The 12,704-nt window shown below is 36.0% G+C and overlaps 1 pseudogene; it reads left to right on the top strand.

Moving 5' to 3' along the window:
• The first annotated feature begins 7,655 nt into the window (after positions 1-7,655).
• LOC117795034 lies at positions 7,656-8,739 on the top strand (annotated as a pseudogene).
• Positions 8,740-12,704: the final 3,965 nt, after the last annotated feature.

The raw sequence follows: 12,704 nt of genomic DNA on the forward strand, positions 1-12,704 counted from the left end.
CTCATCCTTCAAGCCACAGAAGATAAGTTCGGAATGAAGAAATAGGTTGAACGTAGAATTAGAACAATTACTGAGCTATTAATGTCGCTTGTCGTTACAGTTGAGTTCTTTTATGTCCTTTCCAATGCTTCATAGTCATCTTGGGAAACAGAGGCTCTGTTATGAATAAAAGAATCTGAATGGTCTGCAAGTTGAAGTGTGAAAGCAGAGTTGAATGTAAGGATTATTTAGGATTATTTAGTCTTGAAGAATTAAGTCTGAGAAGGGACAAAATTGACTTCTGTAAAATCCTCAAAGGAGGAGAGTGAGACCCTGCCTTATGAACTGTTCTCTTCTTTTTAAGTACATGTGTGTATTTTTTGATAATAATTAAAATGTAAAAAAAAATAGAGTAAAAGAGGGAATTCTGACCAACCCCAGATTCCTTGTCTTCATAGAAATTTATCTTTTAACTGGTTTTCCATAAATTTTTGTATTTTTAATAATGTGCATACACACACTTATGGTGGTTATTCTGTGTTATACTTTTATTACCTGGTGATTTTTTTATGTTACTCATGAATTCTGGTTCATTCCTCACTGGATAGTATATACAGTAATGTATTTATCCACTTATTTATTGAGGCACATTTGGATTTTGAAAATTCTCTACTCTAAATAAGTATATGTATTGGACAGCTGACTTGTGTTGGTTTTTTTTCAGTGTAAACCGATATATATTTTTTTAAACAGGTGTCTTTAATCCATTGTCTTGTTTCTATTTATACTTGTTACAAATATCATATCTTTTACGTGTGTATTTATGAAGTTTCTTCCATACACCTTAGTGTGGTCAGCACAGCCTTTCACTGAAATATCAGTGTCTTGATTTCCTTCTATAGGTAGCATTCTGAGGAAAATCTATATGCATATTTTCTTATATAGTATATTACATATACTACAGTGTGGTAAACAGATTCATTCACTGAAATTATGTCACTTTGATGGAAGCAATGGGTAGCATTTTCAGAAATACCAATGTGTATTTTCATTGTGTATAATATACACTATAGTGTAGTGATTCACTCATTGAAATCAGAGTCCCTGAATGCAACGGAAGAATACCACTCTTGCAATGTGTTCAATGTATATGTGTTTCCCAAGTGTATTATATGTATTTAGCACAATGTGGTGAAGACATTCAGTTCCTGAAATAATAGTATTGAGATGAATAACTAGCCCTCTAAGTAACATATTTTATACATGTTTCTTTTTTGCTAAGATTAAGTTTTTTTTTTTTTTAAAGATTTTATTTATTTGACAGAGAGAGATACAGCGAGAGCAGGAGCTGAAGCAGAGGCAGAGGGAGAAGCAGGCTTCCTGCTGAGCAGGGATCCCGAGGCGGGGCTCGATCCCAGCACCCTGGGATCATGACCTGAGCCGAAGGCAGATGCTTAACAATTGAGCCACCCGGGCGTTCCAAAGATTAAAATTTTATTTGAGAGAAAGCAGGTGCATTTTCTCAAATAACATTATATTTGAGAGTAGGGTGGATGGGCCAAGGGAGAGGGAGAGAATCTCAAGCTGATCCCGCGCTGAGCTCGGAGTCTGACCCTGGGCTCCATCCCACAACCCTGAGATCATGACCTGGGTCAAATGAAGATTTGGTGGTATAACTGAGTGAGGCACCCTGGTGCATCTGCCTGTTGGACATTTTTCTGTCTTTTTTTGAAAAAGGTTTATCTAAATTATTCTCTCATTTTTCTAATGAGATTATTAATATTTTCCTACTGAGATACAGGATTACCTTTTAGTTTTGGTACTATCCCATTCTGAGGCATATGGTTAACAAATATTTTCGTCCATTTCCTGTGTTTCCTTTTTACTCTGCTGACCATTCCCTTTGTGGTGCATAAATTTTTTAGATTGATATAGTCCCATTTGTGGGTTTTTTTGTGTATTCTTCAAGAAATGATGGTTAAAACCAATGTCATGAAGCTTTCACGTATAGTTTTTCTAGGAGTTGTACCATTTCAGCTTTTATATTTAGGATTTTAATTCAATTTGGGTCAATTTATGTGTATGGTGTACATAAGATAAAAGTCCAATCACATTCTTTTGCATGTGGATAACCAATTTTCCACAAGATTTGTTGAGGGGACTTTGCTTTCCACATTGTACATTCTTGGCACCTTCATGGATTATCAGTTGGTTGGTTGTGCATGGGTTTACTTCTGGGCTCTTTATTCTGTTCCATCAGTCTTCAGGTCTGTTTTTATATAAGTATTATAATGTCATTACTCTAGCTGTGGAATAAATTTTGAAATCAGGAAATATGAAACTTTTAGTTTTCTTATATCGCAATATTATTTTAGTTATTTGAGTTTCTTTGTTTTCCATATGGATTTTGAGATCATTTGTAATAATTTTATAAAAAGTCGGGCACCTGGGTGGCTCAGTCAGTTAAGCGTCCTCCTTAGGCTTGGGTAATGATCCCAGAATCCTGGGATGGAGCCCTGTGTCGGCCTCTCTGCTCAGTGGGGATCCTGTCTCTCCCTTCTTCCTCTGCCTGCCTCTTGCCACTCGTGCTCTCTCTCTTTCAAATAAAGGAATAATACCTTTAAAAATAATAAAAATAATAATTTTATAAAAACTGCCAAAGGAATTTTGAGAGTATAGCATTGAGTCTGTACGTTGCTTTCGGAAGTATGGACATTTTAACAATATTAAGTCTTCTAATTAATGAAGATGAGACATTTTTCTGTTGTGTCTGTTCAATTTGTGTTTTTTACTTTTGGAAGATTTTATTTATTTATTTGAGAGAGAAAAATTGAGAGAACAAGCAGGAGGAGGGGCAGAGGGAGAAGCAGACTCCCCACAGAGCAGGGAGCAGGGTGCCTGATCCCAGAACTCTGGAATTATGCCGTGAACCGAAGGCAGACACTTAACTAAGCTACCCAGGCGCCCCATTCAATTTCTTTTATCTGTGTTTCATAACTTTTAATGTACAGGCCTTTCACCTATTTGATTAAGTTTATTGTTGGAATTTTTTTCTTTTTGATGTGTAAATGGTTTTTTGTATTTCATTATAAATCAGTGTATTTTCTTAATTTCCTTTTCATGTGCATTTTGTTAGTGTATAGAAATGCAACTGTTTTCTGTATATTTATTGTATAGAAAGGATATTTATTATTCTGTTTATTCTAACAGTTCGGTTTGTTGAATATTTAGTGTTTTCCATATACTGGATCCTGTTACCTACACACATAGTCAGTTTTGTTTCTTTGTATTTTGGATTAGTTTAGTTTTTTTTTCTTGCCTAATCGCTCTGGCTAGGACTTGTAGTTTCATGTTGTATACAAGTTGCTAGAGTTGCCACACTTGTCTTTCTCATCTTAAGATGAAAAGCTTTTACTTTTTCTTCATTAAATATAATGTTATGGATTTGTCATATATGGTCTTTCTTATGTTAAGATACATTCCTTCTATACCTGGTTTGTTGTAATCATGTCTTTATCTCTTGAGATGGTTATTTGATTTTTTCCTTCATTGCGTTAATGTATGTCACATTTATTTATACAATATTAAGCATCCTCGCTCTACTAGGTTCCTGTAAATTCTCCTTGATCATGGTTTAATGATCATTTTAATGTGTTGTTAAAATGATTTATTAATATTTTGTTTAGGTTTTGCCTCTATATTCACCAGGAATGTTATATATTGGCCTTAGTTTCCTTTTTTTTTTTCTTCTAGTGACTTTATCTACCTTTGGCATAAGGGTAGTCCTGTCCTCATAGAAGGAGTTTGGGTTTTTTCTCTCCTTCTCAATTTTTTGGAAGAGTTTAAGTATTGGTATTAATGTTTCTTTCGTATTTGTAGAATTCACATGCAAAGCCCTCTATTGCCTTAGGTTTTAGTTTTTAGAATGTTTTTGATTAATGATTCAATATCCTTAGTCGTTATTTGTGGTGTTTTTAGATTTTCAACTTTTTCTTCATTCTGGATTGTTATATTCGATGTATAAGGAATTTATGCATTTTGGTAGATTATGCATTTTTGGTCATACGTATATTAATAGTATTTTCTTATGATTGTTTTTATTTTTGTGGAATCAGTTGTAATTTCTCCTTATTTCTGATTTTATTTGAGTCCTTTTTATTATTCCAGAAAATGTATTATTTTATTTATCATATGGCAAAGTCATGATTTTGTTGACCTTTTCTCTTTTTTTCTGATGTTTATTTCATTTGTAGAGAATGTTTAATTCCATGGTATTTATTATTTTATTCCTTTTGCTAACTTTTGGCTGAGTTTGTTCTTTTATACTTATATTTGGTTTAAAGTTAGTTTTTATATTTGAGATATTTATTACAGTTTAATGTAGGTGTTTGCTGGTTTATAATCACACCTTCCTACTGTTTTCGCTGTGTCCCATCAGTATTGGTATGGGTTTTTGTTTTTTTCCCCCCCATTTTTGTGAAGATCCTTTCTGTTTTCTCTTTGATTTCATCCTTGACCCATTGTGTGTTGTTAAATTTCTAAATATTTGTGTATTTCAGTTGTCTTAATGAACAACATATGTGAAAGCTTTATAACCTTCCAATTATGATAAAAGTTTATAACAATTATGTATATGCACCCAGTAATACAACAACCACCTTTATATTTTTTTTCAAAGATTTTATCCATTTATTTGAGAGGAAGAGTGCGCGTTTGAGAGCACGAGTGGTGAGTGTGCGTGCAGAGGGAGGAGACTCCTCACTGAGCAATGAGGCAGATACAGGCTCCATCCCAGACCCTGAGATCATGACCTGAGCTGAAGGCGGACATTCAACCTACTGAACCTCCCAGGTGCCCCTCAACAACCACCTTTATAAAACAGAAACTATAACAGGTCAATGAACACTTCAAGAAATACATGCTAATAACTAGAAATTTAATCCATTCATTCCCTTATAAGACACAACAAGTACAGTGTACGAAATTGGGGGTGGGTGTAGATATGAAGGACCTGAGCACCTTACACAATGAAGTACATCTTATGGATATGTTTTAAAAATTTACCCAGGTAACAGAGAAAATAATTTTTTATCCAGAACATATGGGATGTTCCAGAAATATTGAGCATATATCTGCTTACACGGTAAGTTTTAGTAAGTCCCTTGAAATGGAAATATTAAAACATCTGTTTCTTATCACTCAATAATGCAAATTCTTTTTTTTTTTTTTTTTTTTTTAAAGATTTTATTTATTTATTCGACAGAGATAGAGACAGCCAGCGAGAGAGGGAACACAAGCAGGGGAGTGGGAGAGGAAGAAGCAGGCTCATAGCAGAGGAGCCTGATGTGGGGCTCGATCCCATAACGCCGGGATCACGCCCTGAGCCGAAGGCAGACGCTTAACCGCTGTGCCACCCAGGCGCCCCGACAATAATGCAAATTCTTAACAAAATAAATGAAAGGATATTTCCCTTTGGATTGCTCGGTGGGGACTCCTATTACGCATATCTTGTGTGAAAAGAGAAACACAAATAAGAATCCCCATGTTTCTACACAAGTAATCATATTTAAAATCATGTATATTAAAACCTATGGAGCATGTTTACATAGGTGAGCAGAGGTGTAGTCACAGCCTTCAACATTTTAACAATAACGATGGTGAAATGAAAATAAACGAATTAGAGGCGCCTGGGTGGCACAGCGGTTGAGCGTCTGCCTTCGGCTCAGGGCGTGATCCCAGGGTTGTGGGATCGAGCCCCACATTGGGGCTCCCCATAAAATTCAGTCCGCACTTTAAATCTTTTTTATATACTTCTGGGCATTTTTTGCTTTTTACTTAAGTTTAGGGTTTTTTTCTATATGTAACTTTCATTCCTTATAAATGAGTGTTTTAAGTTCAGAATCAACATTTTGCTATTTTCATAGAATGAATTGGGAAATATCCCATATTTTCTAATATCTCAAATTTTTTCCCCATAATTATGTCATTATTTTTCTGCTAAGTTTTTACATGAATTTCTTTGGTGAAACGCTTTGCCCTGTATTTTTTTGTTGTAAAGGTTTTTAGGTATAGAGTATCTTATAAATGGATCATTGGATTAACTTTTAATATAAGTTTGTATAATTCATTAATAGGAAAGATATGGAAGAAACCGTATAAATAGATACAGAACATTATTTTACAAAATATAACAATCTGCAGGATGAATTCTAGAAATTAAGGGATTGCAATATCCGTTTACTTGAAAACAATATCCACATCAGTATAGACACAGATATACTCATACAGAGGCATATAGAAATGTACCACATCCTATTTGTAATTACATATAATTTAGTACGTGGTTATCTGTTTTTATTTTATTTTTTGTAATACATTAAATATTGAAATGAATTAACCCTGGCAATAAGTTTGACAGAGTTCTTTGTTCCCTACCATTTCTTCTACCTCTTGGACTCTTTTTATAATTCTCTAGAATAAACTTACATAATTATTATAGTATTATTTGCTGCTAGTATTCTTTGATTGCTTCATGTCTCCAAGATATTTTGTCTTTAGAGGGAAAATTTAATTTTGAAACGTGTAATACCCTTACATCTGTTACTTTAGAATGAGATTTCTCTTCTTGACATCAGATGGTTTCCTAAATTAGCTGATGCTTTAGATCTTACATGTAATAGAGGCTGGCATCACATTATTATAATGCAGCCATTTTATGTAATTACAAGAGTGATGTTTGAAATGTAAAAGTAGAATTGGTTTTACAGAGAACATTTCATTATCTTTGATAGGAAACCCTTACCCTAAATGCCAATAGCTGGGAATGCACTCAGTGAGTCCCAGCGATGCAGTGTATACTTCCCGTATTTATCATCATATGAACACCTGATGGTAGTGCCATTCCTCCTTTGAGTAGACAACCTGTGACTCTGTTTCTAACCACACTGTTAAGCGACTACAGAAATGATCACTGATCTTCCCCGCCATTGGCATTCTCCAGAGTTTAGTAGATTTGAGTGAAGCTTTGGTCATTTTTTTTTTCTTTTTGTACCAGGGATCTTTTCCTTTCATCAGAACTAAGTCGAGGTTGGACAATCACACGTCAACGAAATTGGTTCTTGTTGTTGCTGTTGTTTTACTCTTCCGTAATAAGTTTGGTTTTCCTACGTTTTAAGGCCCATTTATTAAGAGATAACAGGAATAATGCTATTCATCCCGTTTTAGGAATAGGAGTGTTATCCTTTCATTGGATTAACAGAGTAGGAGGGGAATGGGCGGAGGGAGAATAAAAGGACATAATATAAGTAACTAAAGGAAGGTGGGTGGCTTAGTCCTTAAGAGTGTGTGTCTCTTGATCCCTGTGTGTTCAGTTTGAGCCCCATGTTGGGCATAGGGATTACTTAGAAAGTTTTTTAAAAAACTAATTTAAGATACTGATTGAAAGATTTAACAAACCTCAAACATCCCAAGCAAGAGATATAAAAATTAATTGTACACTAGACTCATGTTAATGAAATTACAGATATGTAAAAGTAAGAACATGTAGGATATCTTCGAAGAGAAAACATGTTTAAGAGATGAGCAACTGGTGAAATTTCACTTGACTTCTCAAGAGCAGTGATAGGAGCCAAAGGGCAGCGGAATATTATTCTCAATTTGCAACAAAACCCTGAAGTATGGCGTATGATAATGCATTCAGTGAAGATGTTATTCACAATTGAAGGAGGATCTAAAACTGAGTGGATGGTAAAAGAATTAATGTGTTCCACAATATGCATATGATCTAGAAGGAGGGAAAATTTAGGTCCACTTTAGAAATGAATCACTGAAACATGCTTGCACAAATTTGTAGAGAAAGCACTGAAAGAATGGAAATGGAATGCATATCTTTTAATCTAATTGAAGAAATAATGTAGCAAGAATGAAAAATCAGTTTTAAAGGAAGGAACAATGTATCAAAGATTATCTTAGGAAGGACAACATAAATGGTATCAATAAATCCTATAGGCAATAATACAAATTAAATATAAATTTACTCAGTGTTTCCATTGAGAGTCCAAATTTTGGGGCACCTGGGTGGTTCAGTAAGTTAGGCATGTGCCTTTGGCTCAGGCCATGATCCCAGGGTCCGGGGATCGAGCACTATGTGGGGCTCCCTGCTCAGCAGAGAGCCTACTTCTCCCTCTCCCTCTGCTGCTGCTCTCCCTACTTGAGCTCTGTCAAATAAATAAATAAAATCTTAAAAAAAAAAATAAGAAAGACAGGAAAGACCAAATTTCTTAGAAAGGATTAAGAAAGGTCAACAAGTGGGCCCATAACCACCATTGTCTTCCTCAACGCACAGCCTTGGCTGCAGAGCCGCCTCACTCACAGCAGGAATCCTGGAGCTGCTGAAGTTCTAGGCCACTTTCCAGGACGCAGCAGTCAATGCGACAGGCTGGTGGTCCGAGCTGTGACCAGAACATTTGTGAAATGCAATAAAGCTCAAAGATTGAAAAGAGGAACAGAGGACACTCTGGATTAATAGAATTATAGCTTCTTCTTGGGAATAGAGCCTGAAGTACCCAGCATTTGTTCTCAGTTTAATTAAGTGCCAGGTGAAGCTCAAGGGACGTACTTGACAATCTAGCCATCTGTGAACCAACGTCTTTTACATCTTTGGCTGATTTGGCCAAAAGGAGGCAACAGGAAGGATTTGCTGCTGCCTTGGGCACCAGGAATGAGCCTAAAGGCATATTTTCCAGATTTGTACAGTATTAATGTATAGTTTTACAACACTGCCTGCCCTTTGTAGGTCAGTGTCTTAGGAAAAGATTTTTTTTCTTCTTGATGATCATAATAACTAAAATAGCGACTTAAAATGACTTCTAAATAGTGTGTAAGTTTGATATGCAATCATACTAATTTACATTTTAGTAACTGGCATTAGAGAAGGTCCCCTTCTTCCCTCATTACGGCAGATTCAGGAATCTCTTACACAGATTGTGTAAATAAAGCTCATGTGGTGTTCAAAAAGAAAAAGTTCAACAATGTGCAGTTTGTAACAGATACAGGTTTCAAACATAGGTATCCAAAAAAATTGAATTACGAGGATGGAGTTGTTTAAACCATATAAATTTTAATCAGATCATTGATATCATTATATATTAATACTGTAAATAATCTCTCAAGGGATAAAAATTATCTCAAGATAGATTCTTACAATAAAGTATTAGGTAACACCTGTTTATGTCCACTCACAATATATAAAGCAAAAATTGAGAGAATCACAACTTGCAAAAGAAGTTCACAGTTATGGTAAGGGATTCATCACATTCCTCTGCATTGGTAATTCAGTTTTACAAATCATAATATCAATATATCCAAAGCCAAGTTCATCTCAGGGATACGTGGACACTGTATTTCATCTTATTAATTTCCTCCTTCACCTTCCTCTTAGTGTCTCTTTCTTCTAATTTATGCCATTTCCTCCCCTCCTCTTTCTTCTTTTCCTTCTTGTATTCCTTTGTTGTATGGATTCCATCGTATGTTCTCTTGCTTTTCTTTTCCTGTCATCTTTTTCTTCCTTTTATTCATTCCTTTCCTTATTAGCAGTGTTGTCTAGGGATTTCCCCATTTTTAACCTTGACTCCCCGTACCTCGTTTAATCTTTACAACTTTAACTATGACCTAAATACAGTTGGACGCCAAAATCTTACATCTAACCTCAGTTCTGAGCCCCAGGGAATCAGAAGTACAAATACCCTGATAGCATTTGTGCACTATTCACTTACTGCTACATTTATCAACTACCTATTAAGTAATAGGTACTGTATAAGTTAGTGTTTCAGAATACAGATTTCAGCCGGTGTGTTCAATCAAGTCATACTGGTTGTTAGTTATTGTTTTTGTTGAAATGTCTCAGTAGACTGCAAATCGTGTAGGAAGTTACTTCTGGGGTAGATAAGAAATCAAAGCAACAATATTAGTCAAAGTGTTTTGATTGCCATATCTAAAACATCTGATGAACCAAATAGTTTGTTTTCCCCTCTTAACACACGCTATTTCTTGGTTTAGGAAGCTGATCTATACGAAATACTAGTGAGTTTTTTTTCCCTTCATCTTCTGGTTGGATTCAGGAGTATATCAGAGGGGAAGGAAAGTATGGTTATGAAAATTATTCTCCTGGTACCCTTCCTGTGGACTTGTCTCTGGGTCATCTCATCCCTTGAATAAAAGTCCAGAAACCTTTTCAAGACAGTTTTCTCTCTATATTTTCCTTTTTATGTTTTTCTGTTATTACTTTCTCTACCCTCATTCCTTTGTGATTTTGGGAGTCGTAACAGTCCTGGTATACTGCACTGTCCCTTTGTTAACACTACTCCATGCCTAATATTTGTGAATTCTAATTTTTATGTGCCATGTGCTTTGTGGTGCATCCTTGACTGAGACAATAATTGGTAGCAGAAGTGACTCTAAGACGCAGTCCCAAAATAGGTATTGGAATTGTATTATTCACATATTCATGGAAAGGAGGGAAAACGTCATTGTCGAGGGGAAGTATTACCTTTACAAGCATTGGTATTCAGTGGCATCACAGGTATGCAAATCACCTTCCTTATCTTACATGAAGAGCATAGATAGATGGTCAATGAAATTTTTGATTTTAAGTCAGAATATAACCACATTAAGGCACACCATGATCGTTAATCTGTATGATGGATTTTATGTGTTCCCTGTGTTTGGAGACACAGATATTTCATCTAGATGAAGGACAAGAATAGATAATGCTGAGAGGCATGAAATGGAATTTCCTCATAGTTCTGTTTTCCCCTCCAGATACACACTCAATCCTGCCCCAAAGGGGCTGACGTGTAGGGAGTACATCAGTGGGCCTCCATGCCTTCCAGCTCTTTTCAGTTTGGACCAGGAAGGTGCCTTGAGAGATCAGAGAGAATAATACATGGTAAGAGAATAATACATGGTAAGAGCATATAAACATTGATTTCACAGACTCCTTCATTGCAGGGTTGGTTAGTGCTGGGTTTTGTCCTTTGACTGGAGTTCCTAGCTCCTCTGATGGCAGTTATCATATGATTCTTACTCCTTTTCTTGCTTGACTATGTACTCTGTCCTTTCATCACTTAGACCCAGTAGTTGTATAGCTCTAAGATGCCATGCTATCCCATGTATTTTCCCTACAGCCTGGCCATGCAATTTAATATTAATTCCTTTATTAAGTCATCCTTTTTTTAAAATCATAATTTGACAACCTGTATGTTTCTAGGGCACTAGTTCTTCTGATAGTATTTGTAGAGATGTGGAGAAATGGGAACTCTTTCATCAGTGGTAAAAATGGTGTTGATAAAATTACTTGTCGGAACAATTTGGTAATATCTATAAAGCTGGAATGCATGTATCCTATAACACGGCAACAGTATTTCAAGGAGAAATTTCTAAGCATGTGCAGAGGGATTCATGTATACTGGTGCTCCTTTAGTAACGTTTATAATGGTGGCGGTGTGTAAAGAATCCATCTTTTCCTCTTTTTTTTTTTTAAAGATTTTATTTATTTATTTGACAGAGATAGAGACAGCCAGCGAAAGAGGGAACACAAGCAGGGGGAGTGGGAGAGGAAGAAGCAGGCTCCTAGCGGAGGAGCCTGATGTGGGGCTCGATCCCAGAATGCTGGGATCACGCCCTGAGCCGAAGGCAGACGCTTAACCGCTGTGCCACCCAGGCGCCCCCATCTTTTCCTCTTTGAGTGGCGGAAACAATAAGTGATTTCATTATGATACAGAATACCATGCAGCAGTTGGAAATGGTTTTTTATGACATGTTTTAAAAGCCATAAAACGAAACTATATGTTAATGTATACATACAAATACAGTAAAAATTATGGAAACATAGTTGATGTATTAGTTATGTATCCCTGTGTAACAAATTGCCCTAAAGCTTAGCTATCAAAAATTCCAAACATTTATTTTCCTGTAGTTTGTGTGGTTCAGGAATTCATGTGCAACTCATCTTTTCCCCTTTATTTCAAGGTTTGTTTGCGGTTGTAGTGCAGCTGTAGGCAGGGCTTCCACTCATTGCAAGACTCTGCCGGGACTACAAGGTGCCCTTCCATGCTCATTCAGGTGCTTGTTGGCAAACTTTATTCTCTCATAAGCTTCCCCTCCCCACTCTTTTTTCATTGATTTATTATGACCTAACCAATGAAATGACCATTGAAAGTCTTATAACACACTATATATGTTGCACTAGATGAAAAGCAAAAGAAAGGGGCGCCTTGGTGGCACAGCGGTTAAGCGTCTGCCTTCGGCTCAGGGCGTGATCCCGGCGTTCTGGGATCGAGCCCCACATCGTTCCTCCGCTATGAGCCTGCTTCTTCCTCTCCCACTCCCCCTGCTTGTGTTCCCTCTCTCGCTGGCTGTCTCTCTCTCTGTCGAATAAATAAATAAAATCTTAAAAAAAAAAAAAGAAAAGCAAAAGAAAAATGCCACTTATTAAAAAATAAATAATCTTCTACTTACACAAACGGCTTACTGTCATGGTATATTGGATTTTTTTAATGCTTACAATATGACTTTTATTTATTTATATTTTTTATTTTTGATTTTTTTATTATGTTCAGTTAGCCACTCTATAGTATATCCTTAGTTTTTGCTGTAGTGTTCAATGAATCACTAGTGAGTGCTCATCACAACATGTGCTGTCCTTAATTTCCATCACTCAGTTACCC

Source organism: Ailuropoda melanoleuca, chromosome X, assembly GCF_002007445.2.
Source record: "Ailuropoda melanoleuca isolate Jingjing chromosome X, ASM200744v2, whole genome shotgun sequence".
NCBI lineage: Eukaryota > Metazoa > Chordata > Mammalia > Carnivora > Ursidae > Ailuropoda > Ailuropoda melanoleuca.